Source organism: Geotrypetes seraphini, chromosome 5 (assembly GCF_902459505.1).
Source record: "Geotrypetes seraphini chromosome 5, aGeoSer1.1, whole genome shotgun sequence".
Taxonomy (NCBI): domain Eukaryota; kingdom Metazoa; phylum Chordata; class Amphibia; order Gymnophiona; family Dermophiidae; genus Geotrypetes; species Geotrypetes seraphini.
In genome coordinates this window covers 112,259,248-112,275,551 of record NC_047088.1, presented here as the reverse complement: position 1 = coordinate 112,275,551, position 16,304 = coordinate 112,259,248, and the positions used below count along the sequence as shown (strand labels likewise).

General features: G+C 41.8%; 1 protein-coding gene across 1 annotated transcript in view; it reads left to right on the top strand.

Annotated features, from left to right (window-relative positions):
- Positions 1-15,214: 15,214 nt before the first annotated feature.
- Positions 15,215-16,304, top strand: part of LOC117361046 (sulfotransferase family cytosolic 1B member 1-like) — a 53,194-nt gene continuing 52,104 nt past the window's right edge. Inside the window, exon 1 of the mRNA XM_033945843.1 lies at positions 15,215-15,269. The gene's annotated coding sequence lies outside the window, so the exon portion shown is untranslated. The remainder of the gene's footprint in view (positions 15,270-16,304) is intronic.

The following is a 16,304-nucleotide window of genomic DNA, read 5'->3' as shown; positions in this document are numbered from 1 at the left end:
ACTTTACGTTGCTATTTATCCCCAACAGGTCCTGTCGGACATTACCTACTAAAATGTACATATTACATTTTCGCTCAGCAAATTGTATTTCTATACTATTGCCTCCTGAGGTCTCTGATCTCTGTATTTCCTCTGAATATCTACTTATTGTATTTCGCTGAATGTCCAGCACTCTTGATTGTAAACCGCCTAGAAGTCGCAAGATTGTGGCGGTATAGAAGAATAAAGTTATTATTATTATTATTGGAAAACACAAAATGGCCATTGGAATGCAGAGATTTTTAAAATTCCAATTAAAATTTTTGAGTGTTTTTTAAAGTAATTTGCAGAGTTTTAGCAATTCCAGGTACTCAGATGTTCCTTTATTGATTTTGATCTTTTATTCTCATTGTTAAGGCAAATTTAAAAACAATCCCTTGAGAATTTAATCGGGACTTTTTTGGTATAAGATTTGCTTAACTTTTTTATATAGCTTGCCTACACTTTTTAGATTGGATTTTGATTTTTGAAGTTTGAAAATTTTAAAGAAATAATGAAATTAGTCCTGTCTACCATGCATATAAACCCAAGGTATGATTGATTTACTGGAGCACTTTTGGAAGATTTGCTGCAGGACTGGTATCTCTTTTACGCCCACTTTTGCCATGGCCCAGAGCACTAAATGCTCTGATGCTGCTATGATGCTCATAGAATTCCTATGAGCATTGGAGCAGTATTGGAGCATTTAGCACTCCGGGTTGCAGTAGAACCCTATACCGTGGCTTAGTAAAAAGGGCCTTAATGTATTTTTACAGATCTTTACAATTGTTTGAACATTTTTTCTGATACTTATAAATTGACCTGATACTTATTTTTAAAGCCAAGTTTTATACTAGAGAGAAGTGTTCTTTCTGATTAACTTCTCTAGGTACGTATTTTAACTACAAAGAGATGTTTGACTTATTGTCTGTTTTTATTAACAAGAAAGAACCAAACATCAACAAATGCAAAATGGCAGACAAAGAAATTGGAATTATACAAGATAGGGACCTTCCCAAGAAGACTGGGCTCTGATATCCTCCTGGGTTACAGGACCCTCTCTATGTTCCTGATTAGTATGTTTAATATCCTCCCACTTGTTCAACAAGAAATCGTGAAAGCGGGTGTTCCGTTACAAATGACAAGGGAATTTCCACTGGGCCCCACCCTCTGGGAGGGCCCCTAAAGCCAGCACAGACCCACCCATGCGTGATCTGAAATTTCAATGGGGCCAAGTACCGCCTCCTGAACTGCAGGAAGCAGTTCCCTGGAAAGGAGGATAAGATCAATTCAAGAGAGCATCCCAAGGGCCCTAGAAAAATGTGAATAGTCTCACTTCACCGGGTGCAAAACCCTCCAAATGTCCAGCAGGCCCAAAGAAGAAGCCAAGAGCATAGCCCCAGTGCAGGCCTTGAGTGCCTCCCATCCCGTTGAAAAAGAGCAATCCAGCCTCGGGTCAGAAACCTCGTTAAAGTCTCCCCCGAGGATCAGGGGATCATTCCCAAACTGCAACAGGAGATTATGCAACTTCTGAAAAAATTTGGCAGAGGGATTGTTAGGAGCATAAAGATTACATAACAGTAAGGGCTTATGTTTAAGAGTAACCGAGGCGATAAGGTAACACCCCTCAGGATCCCAAAGAACCTTGTGAGTTTGCAGGTGAAGGCCTTTGCGAAAGAGAATCACCACACCTCCTTTCCCCCTTCCCCCCGAGCCGGGGCCTCCAGATGGTCTTCCACCCACCAAGTACAGAGCTTAGCATGTACCGCAGAAGACAGCCTAGTCTCCTGTAGAAAAGCCATGGAAGCTCTCCTACGATTCAGCAATTGTAATATTTTATGCCTCTTAATAGGAGAGTGAATCCCCCCCAACATTCCAAGAAATCAGGCTATGTTCCAGGAAAAAACTTTAAAAAGGGACAATAGCAGGTACAGAATATCCCAGTTCACAAAGCCAGAGGAGTGTCCCAGCCACCATCCCCTAGCCGCAACCAACAGCAGAGAGACCACCAACCTTCCACTGTCTAAACCAAGGAAAACCCCACCCCCAACAAGAACCCCCTCTCCACCCCCACCCCAATCCAACCCTAGCCATTCCCTATACCACACCTCAATGGGTGCCACTTCCAGAAAGCAAGATACACCCACTACAGGCTCCCCACAGTTGTGCCCCACACCTAAAACACACACCCGCCCTGTCACCCCAATAGAATTGAAATACCCTCCAGGGCAGAGCCCCAGGACTCCTAGAAAAGAGAGGGAAAGGCACCTGAAAATAAGAAAGAGCCGCTAAACAGCAGATATTAAATAAAGGAGAGAAGGCCAGGTCTCACCAGGAACAGCCAGGTGCAATAAGGAGGACCAACAAAGTTCACCGGAGAATAAAAATGTAAGAGACATACAGTAAAGCCCCCCTCCCCCCCATCTCCAACCCCTCAAGCAAGGCCATGGCAACCACAGTTATATGAAAACTTGGGGGCAAATGGAACCAAGTGCCTGTCCCGTAATAGAGGTACAAGGTACACAGTGGTATAACAGAATTAACCAGAACTGTAGATCTCCAATGCCAAGCCTGGAAGAAACAAGCAGCAAAGCACTTGAGGCCGCTACCCAAACCCCAATCTCCAAACAAACAAACAGTCTTGATGCACACCAACCACACAACAGCCATACACTCTCCCAAAGGACCCAGCCAGAGCAAAGAGACCTCCCAATCAGATCACCCAGACCCCCTCCCGCCACAGGCACTCCCTCATACGCAAGCACACAACAGATGGACCCTGCAGCATCCCCCCCATACACACACAGTCACACACCCACATAGGCCCTACCTAGAAGCACTCAACCGCTCCCCTCCCCAACCACAGCAGATGAAAAAAAAAAGAGAGAGAAAAGACCAAACCCCTTAGGGAAGTAATAAGGCACTAATGTCCACTTCCAGGGGACCCACAGAAAGGCCAAAGGCAATGGGCTCAAGCCCCCAAGTGCAGAGACCGCTACAAGTAATACTAATAATAACATTTTATATACCGCAGGACCATGAAGTTCTAAGCAGTTTACAATGATTAAAAGATGCTACAAATTGAGTAGAATTAACAAAGTTAAAAGCTAGTGATTAACAGCTCTAGAGATCAGTTATTGTGGAATAAAATTGTACAGGTCAGTTACCTAAATACTTCTCCTCCAAGTCTCACATAGCCAAGGGCACCAGATGTGAGCCCCCAGTAGCAGTCAACTCAGCAAACAGATACCCTCCGATGATCACAGGGCACCCTCTGGGAACTTCTCCATGAACTGCTGGGCAGCCTCCGGAGAATCAAAATGGTGTGCCCTTTTCTCTCTACAATACCCCGCAGACGTGCAGGGTTTGTAGAGAGAAGGGAACACTGCGGTGGATGAGGCTGGAACAAAGGGGTGAAAATTTGCGGTGAGCCTGGGAGACCTCCGCAGAGTAGTCCTGGAAACAAAGGATAGATTTGTTGTTGTAGAGTAGCTTCTTCCCTTGTCACAATGCCCAGAGCACCTTGATCTTATGACGATAGTTTAAAAGGCAGAAAATAACCACCTGCGGCCGATCCACTTCATCTCTCCGTTGCCCAAGGCGGTGGGCCCGTTCGATGAATAGGGGGGGCCCAACTTTTGTGGGATAGCCAGGGACTCTGCCAACCACTTCTCCCAAAAGTCCCCCAGATCATTTTCCAAGAGGGATTCAGGCAAGCCCACAAACCAGGGCCGGTTTTCAAGGTCCTCCACCTTGGCCTTAAGCGCCGCCAGAGAGGTGGTGTGCACTGCCTGTTCCTGGGTGAGCTGCTGCACCGTGTCTTCTGTGGAGCTAACCCGCTGCTGAGTGTCCCGAACCTTGGATGTCAGCGTGGCAAACCACTGATCCAGGGTGTCAAGTTTGTCCAGGATTCTCTGTAGCTTGTCACCCAGCGTACCTTCCAACGCAGCATACACTTCGGCAATGACCTCAGCAACCCAGAGGGAACTGGGAGTTTCAGGCAATGAGGGCGCCACGTGCGCCGTCATCTTGGTCTCCGGCTGCTTCCTCTGCTCACGGTCTGTCTTCATGAGTCTAGCGGCCATCCCCCAGTGAACCACACAAAGTGCTCCAACAGGACCCGACTGCGTCCCCCTGCACGAAGACGTGATTAGGAGGGACAAAAGCGCAGATAAAGTGCAGATCTTTAGCGGGCGTACCAGAGCAGTGAGATCGCAGTGCTCACAGCCCCATGCTTCCGCTGGAAGTCTGTTTTGGCACTTTTATGAAACACTCTGCCCACCTCTTATTCTTATTTTCTTTTCTAAATCATTTTTACAGTGTAAATCCCTTTGGGTATGTCTAATTTATATTTGCATGGTTTTTATATGATCTTAATATTATTTTTATATATGACTAACCCCCTCTTTTATTAAGGTGTGGTAGAAGTTTTTACCGCGGCCCGGAATGATAAATGCTTTGATGGTCATAGGAATTTTATGAGCATTGGAGCAGTGTCGGAGCATTTAGAACTCTGGGATGCAGTAAAAATCTCTACCATGGCTTAGTAAAAGATGGGGTGAATTATGTCATTCTTTACTTTTTGCATGTTTTATAAAATTTGTTTCTATATGTTTTTTCTTTTTAATTATTTATTATTTTATTGATTGTAATTTGTGTTTTTGCCCTAGGGTTTTGCCTCTGATGCAGCCTCCTGATAATATCATATGGCCACATTAGGCATATGATATTATCTGAATTAAAATCCTTGCTTTGACCTTTCATACTTGTTGGTCTGATGTTTGTTTTGCTTTACTCACTGTAGATAGGATAAACTTTGTCCTCATACCAGTGATTCTCACTCTAATATTCCCAACAACTCTAGCCAGCCAGTTTTTCAGGATAACATCAAGCTGACACATTGTTTCATTACTGATACCATGCTAGCTCATAAGAAAGAGTGCCCCTAGCATTGTACTGAGATGTTGAGCCTATAACTTTTCAAGGGCAAGATTGTCCCAGTGTGGTACTAGAGGATGAAGGCTCAAAGACATGCATTATCAGAGATACAGAAGCATGCTCTGTTTGAACTTAAACACTGCATTTTATTCACAACCCCCTCATAAAACAATTTCCTTCAATTAATGAGCAAATTATAGTCAAGCCATGTGTTTCTACTTTGTGGTGATAACGTGGCACTCCCAGAGTTTATAATGCTACTGAAACAATATTCCCTTGCAAGGGTCATGAGATTTGCAAAAATAACAGGGTAAACATTATTTTCTGTAGTTTCAATTGTCCAACTGAAATTCTTAAAATTAGTGGAATGATCGCTCTCCTTTTGGTATCTGAAAACAACTAATTATTCTTTTTTTAAAAATCCAGCAATTTCTTCTTGCTACCATATGCTTCCAGCATTCAATTTGCAACTACTAGTGGATTCTTTTCTCCTCTTCTGAATCTGTTCTTCCATCCCCCAAAGTCTGGTCATTACAATTATAGAGCTGACAATTTACTCTATTCCAGGAGGAGATTTTTTTGACTAGTTCTGGTGTAGACATACATCCCAAAAGAAGTAAGGCATTTGTAGTCCTCAGTTCTACCCATTGAAATCAATGCTTCAGGTCCCATAATGCATCAGGAGAGAATTGGGACCAGGACAGGTATAAAAGCTCCCTCTTGTAACTAGGAAACCTATCAGCAATATTAAGATGCAGGCAGCAGTCCAGTAGCGAGAAGGGGGGCTATCCAGTCTTTTGCACTGAATGTCACATGTTTGATTATCATTGTGGCAGTGGAGTACCTAGCATATGTGACACCCCCCATCTGTATGAAAAACATGATTTTTAGTAACAAGCCACACATCACACATGAATACCTAGGAAAAGGCAACAAAACAGAACTGCAGATCTGTACAAGACGTAGGCAAAATTTAATGTGACAAAATAATTATATGCAAACCCTTTTACCAATCAAGAGATCCGACACGGTCCGTGTTTCGGACAAACCTTCGTCAGGGTCCATGGTAAAAAAGGAAACTAAAAAAAGTCACAAAAAATGTAAAGTAGCAGCAAGGTTTTGGCGACGTCGGGGCTCACTGACTGCGACGGCTGTTTGCAGTCAGTGAACCCCGACGTCGCCAAAACCTTGCTACTACTTTACATTTTTTGTGACTTTTTTTAGTTTCTTTTTTTACCATGGACCCCTGACGAAGGTTTGTCCGAAACACGGACCGTGTCGGGTCCCCTGATTGGTAAAAGGGTTTGCATATAATTATTTTGTTACATTAAATTTTGTCTACGTCTTGTACAGATCTGCAGTTCTGTTTTGTTTCCTCTTGGTTGGTTGTTTACTGCAGTTTAGGTTGGGACCATCCTCCTCTCCTTGTTTTGTTACCTAGGAAAAGGCAGCATCTTACATACTGCAATGAGCAGTACACTTCTCCCTCCGTATTCGCTGTGATAGGGGATTAACAGAACTGCAAATACAGAAAAACTGTGAATAACTTTTTCATATGTTGTTCGCTGTTTTCTATTAAAAACCATCGTGAATATAGTGAAATCGCAAATAACATGGTGGGAGACCTGGCCTGTTCCTGAAGGAGAGGCAAAACACGGTGAAGAAAGTGCTGGGAAACAGCGATTTTCTCTGTAAATGCTTGGAATCAGCGATTTCTCTATGCAAGCTGATGTAATTTGGGGGGAGGAGCCAGCAAGCTAAAAGCTAAAAACCATGAATAATCGAAACCGCGAATGCTGAAACCGCGAATACAGAGGGAGAAGTGTATATCAATAAACCTATTGTAAAACTAAACAAGCCAGACTAGTACAGATCAATCCTACACAGTCAATCCTAATAGAAAACCATGTCTTTTTGAACACACAGAACACAGAAAACACCTTCGCCTAGTATGTAATCTCAAACTAACCCCTCCCCCTTTTACAAAACTGTGGTGTGGTTTTTAGCCACGGTGGTAACAGCTCAGATGCCAACGCTAAAAAGCACTCTACAGTTTTGTAAATGGGGAGACAGAATAAAAATACGTAGACAAAGGTTAAACTGAAGCACCAAGAAGCTGGACTCTGCATACAATGCAACATCACAGAAACAGCGGTGCATCTCACCTAAAGCAAAAAATAAATAAATAAATAAATAAAATTTTCTTCTCTGGTTTCTTCTTGTCTTCTCTGGTTTCTGCTTTCCTCATCTTTTTGTCACTCTCTTCCTTTCATCCACTGTCTACCCTCTCTCTGCCCCTTCTATATGGCATCTTCTCTCTTTCTATTCACGTTCTAGAAACTTTATGCATCTCCCTTCCATTTCTAGTTTCAAGTTTTATTGTGTTTAATATACCAACCATCAACATGTATCTGGAAGGTTTACAATGCTAAAAAAAAAATGAAAAAAAATGAAATAAAAGGTAAAATAATAATTATATATATATGAGGGAGGAGTGAACATTATAAAGACGATAAACAAGAACTTACATGAATTTGAGGGTAATAAGGGGAAGGAAGGGTCAATAAATACATTATTAAAATGAAATTTAAAAGAAAGGGAGGAGGGGGGAGGATATGGCATCAGGGATAGGGTCACTTCATAAAAGCGGTTGAGATGATTTTACTGGTTTTGGGAAAGGAGGTATTTAGAGATTATGATATGCATCTTGAAAAAGAAATGTTTTTAGTTTGGTCTTGAATTTAACGAGAAGATTTTCATGACAGAGTTGAGGTGGCATGGCGTTCCATAAGGTTGGAGCAACTACAGAGAAGTTAATTTTTCTAGTGTAGTAGAATTTTTTGATGGAAGGAACAGCCAGTAAGTTTTGGTCTGCTGATCTTCTCCCTTCACCCCCATTAGTCTGGCATCCATCTTCTTCCCTTCCCTCCTCCAATGGTCTGGCATCTCTCCTTTCCTCTTCTTCCCTTCCCTCTCCCATACCCATATGGTCTGGAATTTCACTCTCCTCTCTCTTCCCCCCACTTCCATCAGCATATGCCCCCTTTCTCTCCTTCCAACCCAATTCCATGCAGTATCCTTCCCCCCTATGTCTCTTTCCCCACAATTCCATTAGCATCTGCCCCTTTCTCTCCCTCCACCATGCTTCCATACCACCCTGACCCCCTTTCTCACCCTTCACCATGTTTCCATACCACCCTGATCCCCCTTTCTCACCCTTCACCACCCTACTATGCTCCTTTCTTTCTCCATCCCAAATCAGCAAGGTCCCACGATGACTGCTTCTGCTCCGGATGGAAGAGGTAAGTGACGTCGGAGGGGGCTGGGCCGGCAGACACAGGAAATTGCGGCAAGAACCCGCGATGACTGCAGCTGCCGGTCCACCCCCCCCCCTGATGTCACTTACCTCTTCCGGAACAGAGGCGGTAGACGGCGCAGTCATTGCGGGACCTTCATTCACTTCAGCGCGGCTGCCGACTCTGCTGTGTTATAAGTACGCAGCCGCGCTGAAGTGCCGTTTGGAGCAGTGTGGGAGGTTCTGGATCTGGCCGGCTGTGCATCCCCTTGGAGCGTGCACCTGGGGCGGACCTCCTCCCCCCCCCCCCCCCTTGTTACGCCACTGCATGGTGACCAATCCAGGTCACTAGTACCTGGCAAAAATCCAAAGAGTAGCAACATTCCATGCTACAGATCCAGGGCAAGCAGTGACTTCCCCCATGTCTTTCTCAATAACTGACTATGAACTTTTCCTCCAGGAAACTGTCCAAACCTTTCTTAAAACCAGCTACTCCATCCACTCTTACCACAACCTCTGGCAACGCGTACCATTCTTTGAGTGAAAAAATATTTCCTCCTATTGGTTTTAAAAGTATTTCCATATAACTTCATCGAGTGTCCCCTAGTCTTTGTAATTTTTGACAGAGTGAAAAATCAATCCACTTATACCCATTCTACTCCACTCAGGATTTTGTAAACTTCAATCATATGACCCCACAGCTGTCTCTTTTCCAAGCTGAAAAGCCCTAACTGTTTTAGTCTTTCCTCATATGAGAGGAGTTCCATTTCCTTTATCATCTTGGTCGCTCTTCTTTGAACCTTTTCTAGTGCCGTTATATCTTTCTTGAGATAAGGAAACCAGAATTGAATGCAATACTCCAGGTGAGTTGCACCATGGAGCGATAGAAAGGCATTATTGGGACTTGTATGTTGCCTTTTTGTAGTTTTATAACCACTCTCAAAGCAGTTTACATACAGGTACTTCAAGCATTTTCCCTATCTGTCCTGGGGTTTCACAGTCTATCTAATGTACTAGGGCAGTGGAGGATTAAGTGACTTGCCCAGGGTCACAAGGATCAATGCAGGGTTTGAACCCACAACCTCGGGGTGCTGAGGCTGTAGCTCTAACCACTGCACCACATTCTTAGTCTTGTTAACCATCCCTTTTTAAATAATTCCTAGCATCTTGTTTGCTTTTTTGGCCACTACCATACATTGGGTGGAAGATTTCTTTGTATTGTCTACAATGACACCCAGATCCTTTTCTTGGGCACTAACCCCCAAGGTGGACCCTAGCATCTGGTAACATCTCAATGTGCATCACTTTGCATTTGTCCACAAAACGCACCAAATGGAGCCAGTCCTTATAACCAGGAGTTGAAATGCAAAATACTTTATTTCAGATATTTAAAAATGAACAGGCACTGGAACCTAGACCCAACACAGGCAGTGTTTCGGCATTGTAAGCCTTCCTCAGAGGTCCTTTCTTTTTGCAAAGCCGCAAATGGTTCCTTGATTGTTTGATGTGCTATATACCAGTAATAGTCCCAAAGCAACTTTTTGAAAAACAGTTATAAAGACTACAAGAATGCTTCAATTTTTCAAAATAGTATTGTGCAATTCTATTCTTTTAGGTGTTCCTAGACTGAGTTTTATCCCATATCACAGATTTTGGACTTTTTTAATGAGTTTTTGTATTCAAGATGGACATTAAGGGCTCCTTTTATCAAGCCGTGTTAGTGGTTTAACACGCATAATAACGCGCGTTAAACTGCCGGTCACGCTAGCCGCTACTGCCTCCTCCTGAGAGGCAGTAGTTTTTAGGCCAGCGCGGGGGTTAGCGTGTGATGAAAAGTCGCTAGCGTGGCTTGATAAAAGGAGCCCTAAGTTATAGACTCCATTAATATTATGTGACTTTTTATTTGCACAATAAAATAACTGTTTGGTTGATTATCTGCCATCTTATTTGCCTCTCTCTACTGTATTGCTGTTCTCGGAGAATACCTGCTACAGGTGAGTAACTTCACTTTATTAAAATATCTGAGAGATCTATAAATAAAATAAGGGATTCATATTTTATTCTACTTGGCAATTTTTAAGCACTTCCCCTTTTCATTCTGATAAGCTGATTATCACCTCATCACTGCTTTAATTACAGGCTTCCAAAGGTGAAGCAGTGAGCTAAATGTCTCAGCTTTCACATTCCTCTCTGATTACACGTGCTATAAAAGTAGCATTAGACTTTCACTCTCAAGAACTTTAAGCTGAGCCCAGGATAAAGGTGAGACAGAAACATAGAAAGAATCAGTAATTCATGCAAAGAAATTATCTTCTAGTCTGCAAACAGGCTTGCAAGTAGGTAAAGATGAAATTAAGTAAGGATATCTGAAAGAAGAATATTTCTTTACTGAGAGGTGGTGGTTACATAAAATAGATTCATAGTGATAGAGACAAAAATGGTAACAAAATGCAACTACAGTGATAGGCTATTGTGTTCTGCATAGCTCTCTTTGTGGTTATTTTATAACATGGATGTTCCTATGCTTCCACAGACATCCATGTTCCACATTTTGCCGCTTTCATAATTTGAACATTTCAGTTTGTAAAATGACTGTCCATGCTGGATATCACAAGCACATGATGTCCATTTCTCATGTATTTCAGAACAGGATGTATGTTGGCAGATCCTGTTCTAAAATGCACGAGAAATGGACATTTATATGCAAATTAAAACTTAAAGGTCCATATTCTTAGTTGGTCGTGCGGTTCCATGTTTCATAAAATAACATGAAGGTAAAATTGCACAATGCTCTCATTAATAACTATGCCCCTAAGATCCTTGGTGGGTTTATATATGAAAGATCAGCAGCTCTATTATCATGAGGAACTGGTCTCAAACTCAAACCCTTTGCAGGGCCACATTTTTGATTTGTAGGTACTTGGAGGGCCTCAGAAAAATAGTTAATGTCTTATTAAAAAAATGACAATTTTGCATGAGGTAAAACTCTTTATAGTTTATAAATCTTTCCTTTTGGCTAAGTCTAAATAATAATATTATAATTTATAGCTAAAGAGGCATATGATCTAGAAACTGTTTTATTTTACTTTTGTGATTATGATAAACATACCGAGGGCCTCAAAATAGTACCTGGTGGGCCGCATGTGGCCCCCGAGCTACAAGTTTGAGACCACTGGCTCAGTGTATTCTGTATTTAAGATTGAGAGCTGTATGTGTTTTATTCTTGTGGATCTCAGTAGATATATATAATCAGAGGGAATATGCTCTTTGACCTCTTGAAGTGGATAGACACACTGGTGCCAATATTCAGTCCACAGCAGGCAGCACGGCTACCTCCCGTGAACCGTAGCCAACCCAGATGTTCTGCGCCGGAGCCATCTGGCCACTGGCATGGAATTTATGGGTTCAGTGTAGCCACTAAAGACTTAGTCAGACAAATATTCATCAGCTGACTGACTAAGGCATAGGTGCCAAAGATAGACCTGCTTATTAGGCGGGTCTGTCTGGCCGCTAGGCTTAGCCTGCTACCTGATGAATATTGGCGGTAATTGGCTATGTCGCATAACATAGCTGGTTACTGATCAATCCACTGACTGAGACATTCAGCAGGAGATAGCTAGCTGTCTCCTGCCAAATATTGGTGGATAGCCGGCTTAGTAGTATTTAGCCGACCGTGAGCCATTCCCAGCTGGTTAAATACACTGAATATTGGGTAGACTGTGTTTCAGAAAGACAGTATCAAATGTATTACACTGTGTACTGATTAATATGTGTTCTATGATTAATAAGTTTTCAACTATGAATGATTTGATTAGATAGTTGACTTAAGTTATACTTATTGATCATTACTGTTATGTGGCTTTCAGGATTTTGTTTTAGCTTAGCATTTGTACAATCTGGGATTCATACGAAGAGAGCAGTGAGTTGCTTGTGAAATATAAGTGGCAGGTGCAACAGATTAAGCTGATTAACCCTTAGGGAGTGGATTGTTGGCTGTTAGCAGCTTAATTTTAAAGGGAGGATTAGTATCCTGATTGTACACCAGCCTTCGGGTATCTCTTTAAGTCAACTGGCTGTTATGTCCAATTTTATCACTAAAGTAGCATTATGTTTTTATTATCTTGTCTTAGTGGAGAAAGAAGTAGCCAAATGGTTAGTGCAGTAGCCTGAGAACCAAGGGAACCAGATTCAATGCTCACTGCAGCTCCTTGTGACCCTGGGCAAGATACTTAATGCTCCATTGCCCTAATAATACAAAAAAAAAAAGATTGTGAGCCCACTAGAGTTAGGAAAAAACCCCAACCCTCTATATAATATGTAAATTGCTTTAATTGTACCACAGAAAGGTGATATATCAAATCCCTCCCTTCCCTAATTTACATCCTGAGGCTCTGAATTGAAAGAAATCAGAAAATGTTATATTGATGCTAATTGGATCACACTTTGATTAAGTTGCTGACAACTTACATACTTATTTTATTGAATTTATCTTCTACATTTAGTTGGGACAACCATGAAATGTTGATCTAGCTTTACAGAAAGCTGGGTGTAGGAGGGTGAGTTAACCTCCTTTATACTGAGCCGAGTCCCTATAGGAATAGTAAATGATTCAATCAGTGCAGATGAAATGTGGGACTTTTAGGGGACTGCCTTTGAGTCCATGATCTACCAAATGCGTTTATGAGTCCATAATCTACTACATGTGTCTACATGGATTTTATGTTTGGTTGCTAATAAAGTGGGCTTTAAAGACCAGGCACACTCTGCTCTCTTCTATTGGACCTTATGGTTAGTCGTGCAAAGGTGATCATCTCCTTTTTTGGCTGTCAAATATTTTTATGCAACCATTAGGGATTTTGTTATGCCAACTAGGCTTCAATGAATTTATACAGTGGAAAATATACAAATTGCATTCTCCTTAGATAAAAATTTGTCAGAAACCCTATCTGTTCTTAGTCAGGACCTAGCAACCATTTCAGCATGAATGGCCACCTGCTCAACTTAAGTTTCTGAAGTAAGGTGTTGCCATTTCCCTGAATTTATGCAAGTTGGATTTGGGAACAGTGTTGGCTGCTGAAGAAATTAAAGAGTCAATATTCAAAGCAATTTAAATGGCCAGAAGAGGGTCTTGGCCATTTAAATTGCTTGTCTAAAGCTAACCACAGATGTGCACACAAACAGTTAGTCTGCTGAATATTCACAGTTAGTGTCCAAGCAAAAAACTGCTAATCTATGGGTGGTCTCGGGGTAGAGTTAGCACTTATGCATTAAAGGCCATATTCTATATATGGTACCCAAAAAACTGGTACCGACTAGAATGGCGCTTAGTGTGATTCTATAAAAGATATGCACACCTTATAGAATCACGCTAAGCACAGTGCATGCCATAACCTAACTTGTGTGCACATCAGGCATCTATTTATTGTATATAAAATCGGATGTATCTGTGTGTGTGTGTATATGTATGTATGTATGTATGTATATTTGGGAGAGGTGAAGAATGGATAGTATCACTATAAGCTAAAGCCTAGTGATGTTGTTACTGATTTTTTAAAAAATATGAAAATTAAGTTAGTTATAAACTCGGATAAAATGAACAAAAAAATGAATAAATAAAGGTTGGACCGACGAAGAGTAAAACAGTTAGTGGTGTCTACCCTGATGGTGGTCTGAAGATCCATACATTTGAAGAGTGTTCACTGTATTGTGAATCCTTGATGTGATGTGAAACCAACTTAAACAATTGTAGTGCTGGATATTATCAGAAATACAACTGAGGCATATATTCATTATTGTTGTATGTATGTTGCAGCATAACTCTGAAACGCATGGAGAGATTTCAACCAAACTTGGTATACATATGACTTACTATCTGGGGAATAAATACTTTGTGGGTGGGAAGGGGGTGATGTAAAAATTATGGAAAACAACAGATATTACTTTCTAATCCATAGTTTTCACAGCAGAACTCTGAAATGCATGGACAGATTTCAACCAAACTTGGTATACATATGACTTACTATCTGGGAAAAAATACTGTGGGGGTGGGAAGGGGGGGTGACATAAAAATTATCAAAAAGTGCCTGCCATGGTCCCAGTGAAGTTACATAGAAAAGGTGGAGGTAAATTCAGAAAGCAATCTTCGCAGGCTAAACCACAGAGCCAGATAGAACAGCTTGATGATTGATCAGACCCAGAATGGGAGGACATGGAAACCCTCCCCAGTCAATGCCCTGCTGTAAACCTACCTGGAAACGTAGGTTTTAAGTCTAGTCCTATTTATAGGAAGTCAGACATTCTCTCTAACAGCCACCGGGGGAGCCCAAAAGAGCCACAGGGTAGAGAGTAAGCAGGTTAGGGCATGGCTCCACTTCTGAAAAGCCTGCAGGTTGTTGGAGAGGATAGGGAGGAGGAACAAGTCTCTTCGCATGAAACAGCTTCCCAGCCTAAACCAGGGTAACCTGCCAGACCTGATGGAGGTAGGTTCCTCTATTGAATTTGCAGATCCAGCCCAAGAGGAGCAAATGGAGTTCCAGGAAACTCTGATTCCACAGGAGCTGTTTCAGGAGCCAGAATTGATGGACGTAGGTTTGGTTACCAGGCATTCCTGAATGCAGAGCTGTGAGTGTTTGTTTTTTGAGCTTGCTAAGTTTGGGACATCATACTTTTGGTAAAGACTGTTTCTTTTTGATGTAAATGTGCTGTTTTCCTTTGGGAGAACATTTTGTGACTTTGCATTTGCTGACTGAACTGTTGGGTTGAGGATACCTGAGTTAAGGACACTGCATTTAAAAACCCTAGCTGTTTTTTTTTTAGGGGGGGGTTGGACTTTGTGTGGGGGTGGAAGAGAAACTGGGGGGGGGGGGTTCTTCTGGCTTTTTCACTTGACTCAAGACTACAACAGGACTTTTTCTCGAGACTATAACGGTAATTCACGGCAGCCATTTTGATGACAGCCCTGCACGGGGCAGGAGCATAGGAAGATCGCTCCTGCCCTGCATCACTGCTAGACCACCAGGTAAGGTCTGGGGGATGTCTGAGGCAGCGTTTCTGCATTAAAAAACAAGGGGCAAAAATAATTGTGAATAACCGAATTTGCAAGTGGGGAAACTGCAAATCGGGAGGGGGAGCTGTACATAAAGCACAGTTCTATCTTTATGTGGTTCACCTTAGGCAGTTAAGTGCTGAATATCCAGGGATAACATCTGCAGTAGCCAAAAAGACACTGACCACTGTTAGCTGAATATTTAGCTCTAAAGATTTAGAAAGATACATTTATAATTCTTTGCCTTTACAACTATAAGTTTCACATATGATAGGGGCTTTTGAAAAGATATGCTACTTAGTAACTTTATGGAGTGTCATCCAATCTTTGTACTTTCTGAAAGAGTAAATAATGAATTCACATGTACCTGTTCCACCTTTATGATTTTATAAGTTTTTAAGCTCCATGGATAAATCTTCCACAATGATGTAATCTTACCAGAAAAAGTAAGTGAACCAGTGGCAACAAAACAATAATGATGCATAGGAGGTATGAAGAATAAAGACTGTTTAATTTGCAAAAATTGGGGGTCCTAATCCATTAACATGGGGACTTAGGCCTCCTTCCAAATGCATTCTGGGATGAGGTAGGAGTGGCCTAAGACTTCGGTTGGCCCAGATGCCTAAGGAGGGCATGAGCTGGGAAGCTCATTTGTCGGCATTGCCTGCATCGGAAATATTACACTCTCATATACTCAGTATTCTGATTGCTTCACCACATACCAAATTCTGTGATTACATCACATAGGACCCCAGAAGAAGGTCTTCTATGCCCAAAACACAGACCGTGTCGGGTCCACTCCACAACATCTTTACTGTGTATCATTGGATTGTTTTATTGATCTGCACCCCTTAATGTGAAGACTTTTAAATAAACTAGTGTATCAAGATTATTGGTTCCACAGCTTTCGTCTTTTGTAAAGATATTGTACTTAACATATGCTAATATGACCTGTATGAGATGCTAATAAGCAGGACAGCCCATTTTAACACAATGGCAATGTATGTT